The sequence below is a fragment of the Micromesistius poutassou genome, assembly GCF_964030765.1.
Source record: "Micromesistius poutassou genome assembly, chromosome: 5".
Classification (NCBI taxonomy): Eukaryota; Metazoa; Chordata; class Actinopteri; order Gadiformes; family Gadidae; genus Micromesistius; species Micromesistius poutassou.
The window spans coordinates 16,615,765-16,621,252 of NC_140275.1; positions in this window are offsets into that span (position 1 = coordinate 16,615,765).

Genomic DNA, 5,488 nt, shown 5'->3' on the forward strand with positions numbered 1-5,488 from the left:
TGGCCTGGTCCATCCTTGGATGGGTCAGGCCAGATGGTACTGGTAGAGGTGTTGGAGGGCCAGCAGGGGGCACTCATCCCTCTGTCCTATGTAATATCCAGAGTGCTTCAGGACGGAGACGGGAACTCTGGATGAGCATGCTCTTGAGGATGAGAAGTTAAACTGAGTTCCTGACTCCCTGTAAGGTCCCATGGCACTTTAAGAGTTGGGGCGTTAACCTTGCAGTCTGGGCCAACGTCCCAACCTGGCTCTTGTACCAACATGGCCCCCTGATCCCTGTGAGAAGGGGAACATCCCTTCTCCCTGTCTCTCCCCTCGCATCATATTTTAACGTGATATTTGGACTTCCGGAGCACTAGGGGTGCCACATGCAGCCTTGGCCAAGGAATGTCCCCCTTTGGTAAATGGTATGGCCTAACTGGCCTTGATTGGTCCACCTGCAACCAATTAGTGGGCTTATTTAAGGAGAGTCGCAGTTTGTGGCTGTGGGGGAAAGGTATGAGAGCACACAGTATTTTTGTTAGACGATTGCTAGGCTGATTGAATGCTACAGTTGTTTTCTTGTTTTGGAACATTTCTTTATTTTTGTAATTAATGGACTTATTTTTGTTTAGTTATTTTTGGGACCTTGGTTTTGGAGGAAATAAAACTTCACCTTTTTGGTCCACAATCCCAAACCTGGCTGTCGTTGTCAACTTTCTCTCCACCATCATCCAGCCACTCACAGGCCGCCTTTCACAATCCCCCTCTGGTCTCTAATATGAGTGCATTGTTCCTCACCTCTCCACTGGTAGTGGGTGAGCTGAGTCATCCTCCACACTCGTGATGTGATGCTGTTGGAGTGCCTCAAAAACAGCTATGTAAATACACTTATTATTTACTGTGTTTAAATAAGGCATTTGTCCATCTGTAAGTACATTTGCTTTCCTTGTCTTCCATATACAATATTTCATTTTTAGACATAAGGCTATTACATATCTTAATAGTATCCTTACTGTTCTAAAAAATTTTTTATCGCATCTGAAGACTGAGTAGAAATGAGGTGTGTGTGTGTGGTTATGCAGGAGTCTATCAGGACAAGAGAGTTGAGGCTATCTCTAATGAGTCAATCTGTGCTCCTAATAACCACACAGTAGCTGAAAGGATGTCCTGTCCTCCATTTACCCTGAACAGGCGCTGTGTGCTTGACAGGAATGTCAACGAAAGTTTGTCCTTTTCAATTGAGGGACACCGATGAGTTTGTTATGGGGTGCTTCCACTTCACTTATTGTGTATGGGATTATAGATAGTGATGTTAAAAACAATATGAATCTATTCAGTATTTGGTACACAGTACAATAAAGGAGAATTGCGTCGGGTGCTTCCAGAATCGAGAATCCAGAGGTTAGAATCCACAGAGGTCCGAAGATAATAATATAGTTATCCATATTGAATTGACCTCAAGGTGTTCCATGTTATTTAAGGCTGCTGAGGTTAAATAATGGCTTGCATGATGACTCACACTGACTCAGCATCCTCTATATATATATATATATATGTATGTTTGTATGTATATGTATGTATATATATGTATGTGCATACATACATACAATTGTAAGTTACGTAAGCTACACGTAAGTTACATAAGTTACAAGTTGTAAGTTACGTAAGTTTTACAAGTTGTAAGTTACGTATGTTTTACAAGCGCCTCCAGACGATATTATGAATCTCAAACGACTGCGTCGGAGACTGTCGTCTCTGGTTCTTCTACTTCCACATCAATCTAAGTAGACTGAACCGCGACATGGAGGAGAAAGGGATTGTTGCCCGCAATTGTTGACCGCGATTGTCTCATCCTTCATAACCATGGCCGAGATAACCCCCACTACGAGTCTCGTTGTGGAAATACCAGAAACGTCAGAGAACCGGACGCAGTCTAGTCTTTTCACCAAATGCAAGCTTTACGCAAGCTTGCCGTGTTGAGTGTATGCGCCATAACACCAGCAGCAGAACGGTTAACAGCTGATACAGCGGTAAGTTGTACTTTTAAATCAATGCATCTGCAAACACCGTACAGCAAACACATATGTTCTTGACCCAGACATCGTGTACAAGCCCATTCCTTTTAGGATTGATGAGTATTTGATCGTGAGAAAACATAGTTTTACCGCGAGTGAGTGTTTAAAAGAATGAATGAATGCGGGTGATGCTTGGTGTGCGCGTGTGTGCGCGCGCCTACCTGTCTAAACACACGCAAATTAAACACGTAACGCATAATGCAGTCCATGGCGATGTATATTAACAGGGGGACACATGCATCTTATGAACACAAGTCGACAACGATAATGTATACAATACTGGTAACAAACGATGTTTGTTAATGTATTGCCGCATATCATTAAATAGACCCACAGTTGCGGCCATCGAGGACCGCGTCCGCATATGTTTTAAGTTGTCTTTGCCGCAATTTACATGACGAATCAGTGTTTCTGAAGTTGGAGAAGAAAACGCTATTCCATGTGTTAATTATGCCTATTATTTGGCCATAAAGTGAGCCATTTTAAGTTTGAACGTGGTCATGCATCTGTCTCAGCGAAGACTGCAAACGTGCTGTCAAAAATCAACTCAAGTCAAAATGCGCTGGCTCTTAAAGGGGATGGGAGATGCCACTCTCATTGGTTTATTGCATGTTACGCCCAAAACACACCTACGGGTTTCAGCCCAACCCATTTTAGATTTGCGCCGGGCTCAAAGCTCATTTATCTCGCCGTCATAATAGCAACAGCGCCATAGAACCGCCCACAAAGTACTTTGACTTTGCGCCTTGACGTCTGCTAAGTACGCTATAGGCCTACTGCATGAGAAAACCCCCCCGAATATTGAAGGGTATGTCGCACACTGGACTCACACCAAGCGCTTTTCCATATACACACTACTCTATACTTGCGCATAGAAGCAACACATATACCTGTGTGTGTGTGTGTGTGTGTGTGTGTGTGTGTGTGTGTGTGTGTGTGTGTGTGTGTGTGTGTGTGTGTGTGTGTGTGTGTGTGTGTGTGTGTGTGCGCGTGCGTGCGTGCGTGCGTGTGTGTGTGTGTTAGATAGAGAAAGAGCACACAAGGTGGGCTCCTGCAGATGTAATTATTGAATGATAATTATAGACAGAGTGAGACGGAGCGCCATTAGTCGCAAGGAGGGCAGGAGTGAAGGAGTGGCCATTAATCAGACGCACTCTGACGACTTCCTCCGTGTCATTAATACACATCACTTCACACACTGCGAACTGAAACTTCGCAGCACACGCAAACTCAGTCATATCGTATTCTGTCACGACCTCTGCGACGCCATGACAGTATGATACATAATCACCCGTGTGCCGTGTAGGCCTACTGATGTGTTGACGTCAAGTTTTGCAGGCATTGCGTTGCGGGCAAGCTGGATCGATGACAAGAACGACCCAGTCTGCGCAGTTAAACACAGTCGTAGTACCGTTTGCGGTCGAGTGAGGGCGACATTGGTTTACGATCATCGTCTCAAATGAAGGTCTACTCATCGTTTTTTCAGCCTTTACAAACAACACAAATTCTAAATATATACAGTAGTTCTGTCTGTCTGGCCGTCTGTCTGTCTATCCCCTGGCATCACTCCTTGTGGCATCATTTCCTAGACTTTGAAGGTGCACTTTCCCACCCATCGCCTCCAGCTGTGTGGACCAGCTGAGGCGGGCGGGGATCAATGGAGGTGATCGATAGGGTCCCTCAGAGTCCTAATAGCCCTGTTACCTCTTCCTGGGTTCCCAACTGGCACACTGATACACAGGAAGCACAAGGGCTCAAGTGTGTGTGTGTGTGTGTGTGTGTGTGTGTGTGTGTGTGTCTGCATATGTGTGTATGTACTGTATGTATGTGTGTGCAACCAATCCGTACCAATCCATGTGGAACGCCTGAACATCATGTCTGTTATGCACGACCACAGTAGAATGAATACAAGGTTTGTGTAGTAGTGTGCAGGGCTGTTTTAAGCAATGTTTTTATTTTTTTATGTTTTTTATCAATTATGCATTTACCCTCCTTGACTTGTAAATTGGAGAAAATTGTATTGATATAATTGCTCACAAAAAGAAAGAAACTATTGATTTTGTAATTAAAAAAACATATATGGATTAGTTAATCGGTTAGTTATCAGTTAATATAGATATCAGTGCACAAACCTATTTATACAAACAGAAATGTGTACTGAAAACAATGAAGACCATAGGAGAAACCACTGTCCAGGTGTTTGTGTTGTTAGATGTTGTTTGTCTTTAGTTCACTGACATCCATGTCAACCTAAGACCACCAGACTGAGGTAATAATACATTGTCAAGCACCTTGCTGATAATAAGCAAAGGATATTGTTCCATGTCTCCAAATAAAATCTCAGTAGAGAAGCATTCTTGATTGAGGACGTTAATAACTGCATTGTAATTTGTAGTGTGTGTGTTTGAAGTGTGTATGTTCAGTGAGTTAAATTATGTTTATTTGTGTGTGTGTGTGTGTGGCAGAATTTGTGTGACTGTGTGTGTGTGTGTGTGTGTGTGTGTGTGTGATTGAGAACATGTGCGTGTGTGTGACTTTGGTTGTGTTGGTGTGCGCGTGTATGTGTATGTACGTGTGTGTGTGTGTGTGCGTGTGTGCGTGCGTGTGTGATTGAGAGCATGTCCGCATGTGAGTGTGCGTGTGCGTGTTCTCTCACGCGTGTCTGTGCGTGTGTGAGTGTGTGTTCTGGCTTGTGTGAATGTGAGCATGTGTGTTGTCCACATCTGCATGTCTGCATCCTATGAGACAATGCCCTTGGAGGCCATTACTCCCCCGAAGAAAAAAAACAACTTCTCTGTGATCTTCTGAGACGACAGCGAGCCTGAGCATCACATACCAGTTCAGAGATCTGCATGTTGGAGACAGATGTTGCTTTACATATTGACAGGACCCCCACCACCCCTCCCCCCTCTCGCCCCAGTGGGGTTAGATGATAGGACGATATGGGGCCCGCCTGCGCGTGGGTCGTGGTGGGGGTAGAGGTGGGTGGGGCGATGTGGGTAGGGGTGGGTAATAATCAGCGTGTATAACTCACAGTAATGAAGGCTTCACCACGAGATGTGCCATAAAGAATGATGGGGATTTGGGGTGTGTGTGTGTGTGTGTGTGTGTGTGTGTGTGTGTGTGTGTGTGTGTGTGTGTGTGTGTGTGTGTGTGTGTGTGTGTGTGTGTGTGTGTGTGTGTGTGTGTGTGTGTGTGTGTGTGTGTGTGTGTGAGGGGGGGGGGGGGGGGGGGGGGGTGGGAGGGTGGGGGGAGCTGCAGACGTTTGACCTCCACTGGCAGCGTTCCATCTCCTATAAATTCCGAAAGAGGGAGGCTGAGAAGAAGAAGGAGCAATGGAAGGAGCCGTAGGGTTGACAGAGAGAGGGAGTGAGAGAGAGAGACAGGGAGAGAGAGAGAGAGAGAGTGGGGAGGGACGAGAGGGACGGAGG